Raw genomic sequence first — 11840 nt, forward strand, 5'->3', positions numbered from 1 at the left:
TTCGTCAGGCGGTAGAGCGGCTCTGCCATGCTGGCCAGGTTAGGGATGAACTTCCCGTAAAACTGAACTGAGCCCAAGAAAGACTTCAAGCTTGAGACGTCCGTAGGGGGTGGCATTTTCAAAACTGCCTCGACCTTCGATCCTTTGGAGATCCCTTCGGCCGATAAGGTATGTCCAAGGTATTCCACACTGGCTTGTGCGAACTCGCACTTTTCACGACGACATCTGAGTCCTTTGTCGTTCAGACGAGTGAGCAAACGTTCCAGATTGCTCAGGTGGTCGTTGGCGTCCTTCCCGCTGACGAGTATATCATCTTGGAAGACGGCAACACCAGGTAGATCACAGGTCAGGTTTTCCATGATCTCTTGAAAGTAACCAGGTGCTGACTTTATCCCGAAAGGAAGTCGTTGCTGCAGGAGTACCCCACGGTGAGTGCTGAGGGCTAGCCTGCGTTGACTCTCTGGTGCCAGCTTGATCTGGTTGTAGGCATCAGCAAGATCGATCTTGGTGTATCCGAATCCACCTCCTAGCTTCTGCATCAGTTCCTCTGGGAGTGGCAATGGATGACGGTGATCTTCAAGCTGATCATTGATGCCCACTGAGTAGTCACCACAGATCCGTAGCTTGGGCTTCAGGGTGCCCGAGGTTTGTGCCTTACGAATTGGTACCACTGGCGTTCCGTATTCGTTGAACTGGACTGGCTTCCAGACTCCTTTGGCGATGCCTTCTTCGTAGCCTTTGGCGAGGTCATCACGAAGAGCGAAAGGTACCGGACGTGCCTTGTGAAAAACCGGCTTCGCATCAGACTTGAACTTCACGTCCAGTTCGAAGTCCTTGAGACATCCCAATTCTTGTTTGAAGAGATTTGGGAATTTATCAGACAGTCTGTGACAATCTCGTTGCAGGGCAGCATAAGGCGCGTTGGAGGTCGCTGGATGCGTAGGTTTTGCACCCTCACTCTTTGCGTGACTCTCTATGCTCCTCAGTCCTAGAGCATTGTCCACAGAAATTCCCAGAGTCTGGATTGCTTTGCGTCCTAGCAGATTCAGATGAGGGATCTTGGTGACGATGTACGGAATTGAGCTTTGCTTACCAGTCACTGGATCCTTGGTTTGGCCCATGAAAGTTCCCAGCACGGGCAGGTCGTGCTTGCTGGCAGATTCGTAACGATGTGTGACGTCATCCAGCTTCGGTTTTCCTAGTTGTCTCCAGACCGGAAGAGAAACAAAATTTCCCGTAGTTGCGGTGTCCAGTTCCATGGTGAACTGTCGGTCCTGGATTGTTATGGGTACATCCAACCTAGGAGTATCTTGGGGAACTTCACCGAGGATCGCGTTGACAAGCTCTGCTTTCGTGACTCTCTTCACGGAAGCCTGGGAATGTCGTTCCCGATTCTGATGTTGCTTTTTTCTACAGACAGCTTCCAAATGTCCTGTGACGTCACAGTATCGGCATTTGGCTTCTTTGTAGGGGCAGTCTGTTGCTTTGTGGGCCTTTCCACATCGGTAGCACTTCCTGTCTGTGGAATTAGACTGCTTGTGGTTCTTTCGTGGACCCGTAGTCTTGTTCTGGTGGACCTTGTTGACTGGCATGGTCTTGGAACCGTAGACAGTTTCCTTGGCAACCTTCGCTGCGTCTTCAGTCTCAATCGCGACTTGGACAGCACGTGCGAAATCCAGCTCTGTGTCCTTGATCTTGAATAGAGCCTTTAAGACAGCCTCATTGTTGACAGAACATATGAATCTCTGTCTCAGAGCTTCGTCTTGTGGGTTTTTGATCGAAGGAAAGTCACAGGTAGCGGCGTCTTGGCGTATGCGCGCTGCTAACTCCTGGAGAGTTTCGCCTGGCTTCCGTTTCATGTCACTCCAGAACTTGAAACGTTCTCGCACTATGAAGAGTTTCGGGTCGAACTGTTCTTTCATGAATTTGACAATTTCGTCCATTGTCAAACTGTTGATGTCCTTGGGCGGATTTTGCTGAGTAGCCAGATTTGCCAGTTGTTTGTAGACCGTAGCAGTCTGATTCGTCAAGAAAACTTGAGCCTTGCGCTGCTCCGGCACGGAGTTGGCGACCACAAACGTGCAAAATCTTGACCAGTAGTCAGGCCACAGTTCCGATGTTGCATCAAACGCAACAAAAGATGGGATTGCAGCTGCCTGTGTAGTAATGGGAAAACGTAGATTCGAAGCACTCGGATCGTCGTAGCTTTCCTCCCTGGCAGAAGCTGCGGCACCACTGAACACTTTCATCATCAACTCCATCTGGTGCATGTGTTGCTCCATATCTTCCTTGTGCTGGCGTTGCTGTTGCTCCAACTGCTCCCTTAGAAGCGTTATCAGCTGCTCTGTTTCCGTCATTTTGCAGTAATAAGTCACTCCGAATAGACAAGGGAAGTAACTGTCGACGACGCCAGTTGTCGTGTTTTTCCTTTTGTCACTCTCAGTCGCAAAGGAGACACAACGATTTGTGTAGGTTCTGTAGATTTATTAACAGCTGGAACAACGGTGACAATATCTCTCAGCACAGTGTAAGAAAGAACAAATGCAAGACTGGTAAAGAACAACAATACGTGTGCGCAGCCCTACTTATATAGTTAATGGACATACGAGAATATTCGGGAAACATCGACACTAATCTGGTTAGATCTACACAGTTCCATCTGTTCGATGAGCGTCTACTCTTACGTCATGAGTGACTGCGCACTAAATCAAAGTAAGTTCCATAATGTTCTTTATCCTTCCATTCGATTCCAGTGGTATCTAGCGATCTCCACAACAGTCATGCACGTGAATCTCGATTTATTTTTATTTGCCAGTGACCTAATCACCCGCCAAGTAAACACATTTACAGACAATGTACGTGATTCTTCACTGATCACTCTGTCCACGTGGCCGAACAACCTGTAATGTATTGTAAACAGGTACAAAACCTGGACCAGTCAGTTCTCGGTAAAGATTCCTAACTGTGACTGGCAATGTGCGTGATTCTTCAATTATCGTTCTTTTTACGTGACCAACAACCTTTAATTTAAACAGGTACAAAACCTGAACACCATTCAGTGATCGGTAAAGAATCTAATTCCTAACTATGACTGACAATGTATGTGATTCTTCATTGATCGCTCTGTCCATGTGATCGAACAATTTAACCTTCAGTGAAAACACGTACACAACCTGAACACCAGGCAGTTGTGGGTAAAGAATGTAATCCCTCACTATGACAGACCGTGTACTGCGGTACCTGTGATGTGAGGCCCCTCTGATGAGTGGACCACTCCCATGAAAGGACACCTTCTGGGGTCCCCTTGTCTATTATCTTGACCAAAATATACCTGTCATGACAGGCCACCTGCAACGTAGGGACACTTTTAACTGGTCCTAAGGGCGTCCTTATATCGCAGGTACCACTGTACGTGATTCTCAGATGATCGTTCTTTTCACGTGACCAAACAAACTTTAATGTCACCACTGGGTGGCCGAGTGGTAACACACTTGCGCTCGGAAGCGAGAGGTTGCGAGTTCGACCCTGGGTCAGGGCGTTAGCAATTTTCTCCCCCCCTTTCCTAACCTAGGTGGTGAGTTCAAGTGCTAGTCTTTCAGGTGAGACGAAAAACCGAGGTCCCTTCGTGTACACTACATTGGGGTGTGCACGTTAAAGATCCCACGATTGACAAAAGGGTCTTTCCTGGCAAAATTGTATAGGCATAGATAAAAATGTCCACCAAAATACCCGTGTGACTTGGAATAACAGGCCGTGAAAAGTAGGATATGCGCCGAAATGGCTGCGATCTGCTGGCCGATGTGAATGCGTGATGTATTGTGTAAAAAAAATTCCATCTCACACGGCATAAATAAATCCCTGCGCCTTGAATATGTGCGCGATATAAAATTGCATAATATTTTTTTTTAATCCCTGCGCTTAGAACTGTACCCACGGAATACGCGCGATATAAGCCTCATATTGATTGATTGATTGATAATCATCATCAATCCCCTGACTGACCTCGTCCCAGCTTTCGCCTTCAATATATATATGCTCCAGACTGGAATGTTTCTTCCCCATCAAATTAAAAGAGGTGCACTTATTTGAGGGTGAAAGGCATATTAGTTTGTTTTGAAAGTGAAGGAAATTGGTGGTGAAGTTCGATAGATTTGAACCCAAAATTTGATTCATTCAAACTCGAGCACCGAGTGGTCACGTCCCTTGAATTAAAAAGGTAAGGAATTTGTCGATGAAGCAAATTTCTTGGTTAAAATAGTATACCCTTTTTTTTTTAAAGGCCAACATCCACAAGAATTTTTCTCCTGGAGCGACCTAAACTTGAACCCGTCGCTATTCTTGCATGTCTGTTTACTTCGTGTTGCACGCAAAAATTGAGCGACTTCCTTGCCGCGTGGATTGACGAAGCTGTTTTATTCTCGTGACCCGGCTGAAAACACTGCAGTGCGTGCAGTTTTATTCTGTGGGTTCGACAGATTGACTAAATGTTGTAATTTCGCTTTCACGAATCAGGAACCGACAAGGAATAAGATGAAAGTGTTTTTAAATTGATTTCGACAATTTAATTTTGATAATAATTTTTATATTTTTAATTTTCAGAGCTTGTTTTTAATCCAAATATAACATATTTATATGTTTTTGGAATCAGAAAATGATGGAGAATAAGATGAACGTAAATTTGAATCGTTTTATAATTTTTTTTATTTTTTTTACAATTTTCAGATTTTTAATGACCAAAGTGTGTGTGTGTGTGTGTGTGTGTGTGTGTGTGTGTGTGTGTGTGTGTGTGTGTGTGTGTGTGTGTGTGCGTGCGTGTGTGTAGAGCGATTGAGACCAAACTACTGGACCGATCTTTATGAATTTTTCCATGATAGTTCCTGGGATTGATATCCCCGAATGTTTTTTTCTTTTTTTTTGAGAAATGTCTTTGATGACGTCATATCCGGCTTTTCGTGAAAGTTGAGGCGGCACTGTCACGCTCTCATTTTTCAACCAAATTGGTTGACATTTTGGTCAAGTAATCTTCGACGAAGCCCGGACTTCGGTATATGTTATATTTAGATTAAAAACAAGCTCTGAAAATTAAATATATAAAAATTATTATCAAAATTAAATTGTCGAAATCAATTTAAAAACACTTTCATCTTATTCCTTGTCGGTTCCTGATTCCAAAAACATATAGATATGATATGTTTGGATTAAAAACACGCTCAGAAAGTTAAAACGAAGAGAGGTACAGAAAAGCGTGCTATCGTTCTCAGCGCAAGTACTACCCCGCTCTTCTTGTCAATTTCACTGCCTTTGCCGTGAGCGGTGGACTGACGATGTTACGAGTATACGGTCTTGCTGCGTTGCATTGCGTTTAGTTTCATTCTGTGAGTTCGACAGCTACTTGACTAAATATCAATCATTCGATCATGTGACGCTTTTAAATACTCATTAATTATTTTATCTTGACCGCATGCCTTATTGTTTTTCAGCTTGTCTATACATTTGATAACTTCCTCCTTTGTAAAAGGCGCATTAAGAAATTCATTACTTGCTTCATTTAAAGGTTCATTACTATCCTCCATTTCATTTTCATCACACTCTTGTAGTTTATTGAAATGTTCGAAAAACTCCGAACAAGTTGGATAGTTAGTTTTGGAATTATTTTTTTTATTTTTATTTTTATTTAGAAGATTCCAGTATGCTTTCGGGTCATTACTTCTTAACTTTCTCAAAGTTTTAACGAACTCATTATGATACAACTTGCATTCCTTTTTTATTGTCTTTTTATATTCATTAAAAGCACTCTTTTTTTCATGTTCATTGAACGCATTTTTAAAGCGTCTTGCTTTATTTTTCGCATGTAAATGCAATACCGAAGTCCGGGCTTCGTCGAACAATACTTGACCAAAATTTCAACCAATTTGGTTGAAAAATGAGAGCGTGACAGTGCCGCCTCAACTTTTACGAAAAGCCGGATATGACGTCACCAAAGACATTTATCAAAAAAATGAAAAAAAGTATGGGAATATCATACCCAGGAACTCTCATGTCAAATTTCATAAAGATCGGTCCAGTAGTTTAGTCTGAATCGCTCTACACACACACACGCACAGACACACACACACACACACACACACACACACACACACACACACACACACACTCACACCACGACGACCCTCGTCTCGATTCCCCCCTCTACGTTAAAACATTTAGTCAAAACTTGACTAAATGTAAAAACGCTGGCACTGGACCCGAGTACTCTTCAGACTGGCTCGCTCCCCCAGTATCAAAGTTTTTGTCTTGTGCACGTGGATTTAAAAAAAAAAATTTTTTAATTTATTTTACACAATTAAAAAAATTATTAGAGTAAAATAATAAACAATAGTAAACAAGAATTAAAAAAAAAACACACAAAAAACATAGACCACACATGCCGGGAATCGAACCCGGATCACTTTGGCCATAGGCGGACGTGCTACGACAACTTTACTAGAGTTGTGCGCCTTGAATCACTGTGTCCCTGTCGCTCTCTCTCGTGCTCTCTGTCTCTCTTTCAGTCTCACCGAGATCAAACACTGCATTGTTTGTTTCTTTGCCGAGACCAAATCCCCACCCGCTGCTGCGCTGGCTGGCTTGCAAATCGTCTCGCATGCGATACGCATGCTTTTCTCGTGATCGGCGGTTCTTTTTGGCGAACTGCCTCGGGTTCAAGTTTAGGTCGCTCCAGGAGAAAAATTCTTGTGGATGTTGGCCTTTAAACGAATTTGACCCCGAGTGTAAAGTGCCTAAAGTCGAACATCATTACTTTGGAAGCGAGGGCGGATATTCAGTGTTATGGTTACAGAAGTTCAACAAGGCCGAATGCGAAAGCTGAGCCCAGGTAAAACAAGTCGCGTAAGGCGAAAATACAATATTTAGTCAAGTAGCTGCCATTTTTCAGCAAGACCGTATACTCGTAGCATCGTCAGTCCACCGCTCATGGCAAAGGCAGTGAAATTGACAAGAAGAGCGGGGTAGTAGTTGCGCTAAGAAGGATAGCACGCTTTTCTGTACCTCTCTTTGTTTTAACTTTCTGAGCGTGTTTTTAATCCAAACATATCATATCTATATGTTTTTGGAATCAGGAACCGACAAGGAATAAGATGAAAGTGTTTTTAAATTGATTTGGACAATTTAATTTTGATAATAATTTTTATATATTTAATTTTCAGAGCTTGTTTTTAATCCGAATATAACATATTTATATGTTTTTGGAATCAGCAAATGATGGAGAATAAGATAAACGTAAATTTGGATCGTTTTATAAATTTTTATTTTTTTTTACAATTTTCCGATTTTTAATGACCAAAGTCATTAATTAATTTTTAAGCCACCAAGCTGAAATGCAATACCGAACCCCGGGCTTCGTCGAAGATTACTTGACCAAAATTTGAACCAATTTGGTTGAAAAATGAGGGCGTGACAGTGCCGCCTCAACTTTCACGAAAAGCCGGATATGACGTCATCAAAGACATTTATCAAAAAAATGAAAAAAACGTTCGGGGATTTCATACCCAGGAACTCTCATGTCAAATTTCATAAAGATCGGTCCAGTAGTTTAGTCTGAATCGCTCTACACACACACACACACGCACACACGCACACACACACACACATACACCACGACCCTCGTTTCGATTCCCCCTCGATGTTAAAATATTTAGTCAAAACTTGACTAAATATAAAAATGAGAGCGTTACACCGGCGTTCCGACCGTCAAGTTTTGGCTGCAAGACAGATCGATGCAAGCGTAGCATGTCTGCTGTCAACACATTTAACTGCATGGAAACAATCAGTTAGCCTTCAGTCATGTGGGCAAATGACAGAAAAAGAACATCATTTCTGATTTTTTTTTTCAGAGAAGAGAGGGAAGAACCTAAAGAGGAGATTGTAAAGTATTGAAAAGTAAGAATGTCCCATGCCTGTTAAAATAGTGACTGATTCAGTGAATGATAGAAGCATGACAAACAGTTATGCGTATTCAAACGTGCTTGTCTGCTAGCTTACCGTCTCATGGACAATCACAAATTAAACGCTTTTCCTGGTACACACATAAAAAAACCGTCTTACACATCACACCAACAGATAGACGGGCAGGCACACATTTACAATGAGAGAGAGAGAGAGAGAGAGAGAGAGAGAGAGAGAGAGAGAGAGAGAGAGAGAGAGAAAGAGAGAGAGAGAGAGAGAGAGAGAGAGAGACACGTGACACACACACACACACACAGGCACACACACACACACACACACACACACACACACACGCGCGAGCACAATGCGACAGACAGACGAAGCGAGTGGAAGAGGGAGGGGGATAACTAATCAAATAGGAACCAGCAAGAGCGCAACAAAAAAAAGAGCAAGGTTATCCACGGATTTAGAGCATGAATTATGCATGCACCACACAAAGACCGACTTATAGGAGGGATTATATTATTTGGACAGCAAAGCGACCAGACGAGCTCTCTTCTATCGTTCCCCGCAACTTGAAAACACCGCCCGGTGACGGAAAACAGCTTGAAAACTGAAGTGCTTTTTTAATGTACATCTCTTCATAATGCATAAAACAGAGATACAGGTGACACGCAGATGACGAAAATGCCGGAATTCCATATCTTTTTGTTTTTAAATCGTTTGAGCTTGATATTGAACTCCTTTCTCTTCTGTCTGTCCGTCTGTCCAACCAACCCCACGACTGAATTCTGAAAAACGCAAACTCAGTGAAAAGGGAGACAATCACAATCAGGTGTGTGTGTGTGTGTGTTTGTTTGTTTTACGCCCAGCCGACCACGAAGGGCCATATGGTTTAAACAAAACTTTATTCAATTTTAATCATGACAAGAACAATGCATGGATGATTACATACTCAAGCATATAATGCTTATTTTAAGCAATCATAGTAATTACAAAACAAAGGTTAGCATGATGGCGGAATAAGTACCATAAGGGCCATATCAGGGCGGTGCTGCGGCTTTGACATATAACGTGCGCCACACACAAGACAGAAGTCGCAGCACAGGCTTCATGTCTCACCCAGTCACATTATTCTGACACCGGACCAACCAGTCCTAGCACTAACCCCATAATGCCAGACGCCAGGCGGAGCAGCCACTAGATTGCCAATGTTAAAGTCTTAGGTATGACCCGGCCGGGGTTCGAACCCACGACCTCCCGATCACGGGGCGGACGCCTTACCACTAGGCCAACCGTGCCGGTACTCACAATCAGGTCAAGTCGCCCTCAGCAAATACTTGTTCACACCTAAGGCAGTTGATCAATCACACACACACACACACACACACACACACACACACACACACACACACACATACGCGTGCGCAAACTTTTCATATAGACGAAGTAAACAATATAGATGAAGGAGGAGGCACACAAATACACACGGGCGAAACAGCAAAGAAACTACCAAAGTACCCAAACTGCCTAAAACACGATTTCACAGTCAGCAAAATCAAATATAGCGGAATGTGTGCTGAACAATTATGATTATTTGACAGTTGATCCAGGGCCGGACTACCGGGGGGGTTATGGGGGTTGCGCAACCCCCCCCCCCCCCTAGCCTAAACATGTACCTTACTTATTTAATTTTTTTTATTATTGCTTATTTTATGCCGTTTCATGCAAGGAGCGACCATTTTCCTATCTCAGAATATGACCTACCCATCAGCTTCAGGGGGCTTCGCCCCCTGACCCCCACAACGAGGGGGGGGGGGGGGTTCTAGGGTTTCCGGACCCCCCCCCCAGCCAAAAAATAAAAATATTGAATGAGGTATGCATTTCTTTATTTTACATTGAGTTTCAATTTTTGGGGTATTTCAGTGACAAAATCTGCTGCCTGAAACTGGTAATGATCATCCTCAGAATGCACCAGATTGCACCATTTTGCATCCTTTTTTTCAAAATTTTCCGGGGGGGGAATGCCCCCGGACCCCCCTAGCAAGCTAGGCGCTTTGCGCCGTCAGCTCGGCGCTTCGCGCCTTCACACCCATATTTTCACAATATACTTTTGAAAAAAAACACCCATAAAATGAACTGATCCGCCCCTGCCGCCAGGGGGGACCTGGGCCACCACTGGGGACCCTCCTCTTCGCCTAGTCCGGCCCTGTGATCACACCTCTAGAAGTGAACAAGCCAGAAGTCTCAAGCCAGTGGTTTGAGGTGTCACTTCGAGAAGTGAACAAACCAGAAGTCTTAAGCCAGAGAAGGCAAAGGGAAAGAGCGAAAGGCGCGAGACTGGAACGAAAAACAACAATTGGCCACAAAGGAGTGAACTAATTACGTCACGGTTAATAATTTACAGAGACCTCCCCGCCTGCCCGCTCTACCGTATCGACCCGGTGAACGCTGCTCGCTTCCTCTTCCTCGTCAAAACACGGCTTCTTCGGTTTGCTTTTTTTTTCTCATTACTTTATTGTCCCATCGCTGGGAAATTCGGGTCGCTTCCTCCCAGTGGAAAGCTAGCAGCAACGGAGTCGCGCTACCCAGGTGTCTGCGTGTTTAGGTGTATTCAGCCATCTGCACTTATGGCAGAATGACCAAGATCTTTAACGTGCCATTGTGGTGACACGGGGGTGGGAGATGGATACCGTCTCTGGGTCTGCACATAAAGTTGACCCGTGTCCGTCCCGGCCCGGATTCGAACCAGCGACCTCTCGATCACAAGTCCAGTGCTGTAGCACCTGAGCTACCCGGGCCCCTGCAACTGTCTCTCGTTGATGTTTGGTGTGGTGATGGAATCAGTGTGAAACAACTGGTAACCCCACTGCTACATCCTCTCCTCGACGTCCTTGCATGCGTCCTGCCCCCCTCCACCCACCCTACCGCGTGCCCCTACCCCCGTCTCCTTCTATTGCACACAAACACACCCTCCCCTGTTTGTACATCGTTTTCTGTTGCCCCCAACCGCCTGATTTGACTTCTGTATACCCTATAATTAGATCATCGAACTAAAATATTGAATGACGGAAACACCGTTCTACCATGCATCTCCGTAAGATGTTATGAATCAAGACAACCAGAGCGTCACGTGTTTATACACGAATTCGATCCTCGAAGTTAAAAAAAAAATAGAATAAGGGAAAAATAAAAAAGCATCCCTCCCTCAAGTTAAGATGCTGAAAATAAAAACAATAAAAAGGCGTGATCATTGTTTACTCCATTTTAAAACATCCAGAAAATCTTAAAAAATCAAGTCTTAGAAAGGAGGGAGTCTGGGGGGGAAAATGCACAGTTTGAGAACAGAAAGTCTGATGAGAAAACAGGATCTTAAAAGGGAGAGGGAGTCTAAAATTGGGTGGGTCTGAAAAAAGGGGGTTCCCCCGCACACGAGATCAATCATCCAACAAAAAATTTAACAACACCGTAGAAGTGCCCCCTCCCATCAGATGTTGTGAATAAAGACAATCAGAGCGTGAAACTGAGCGCGTTAATTAAGACCGTGACGTGACAACACGCCGGGGAAAAGGGAAGAGTGATGCCCGACCTCATCAAACTTGGATGACAGTGTGGGGGAAATCCATTGTGCGTCTCTATGTTGTTGTGACACTTGGTGAAAGGTGCGCTACTGTCTTTCTGTTTGCTGGAAGCACTGGAGATTGTGTTTTCTTTCTCCTCTTGTCACAACTAAGAAGGTGATCACTATTTTTCCGGGAGGGGGGAAGTGTGAGGAGAAAAAATGAGCAAACACGTGTCCTTTTCCTTTCAAATCTAATCGTAGGAGTCACAATGTTTGCTATTTTCGTCCCTGCTGTACGTTTACCAGCCTTACAGATTGCAGCAAACTGTTCAAA

Source organism: Littorina saxatilis, linkage group LG4 (assembly GCF_037325665.1).
Source record: "Littorina saxatilis isolate snail1 linkage group LG4, US_GU_Lsax_2.0, whole genome shotgun sequence".
In the NCBI taxonomy this organism is placed as follows: Eukaryota; Metazoa; Mollusca; class Gastropoda; order Littorinimorpha; family Littorinidae; genus Littorina; species Littorina saxatilis.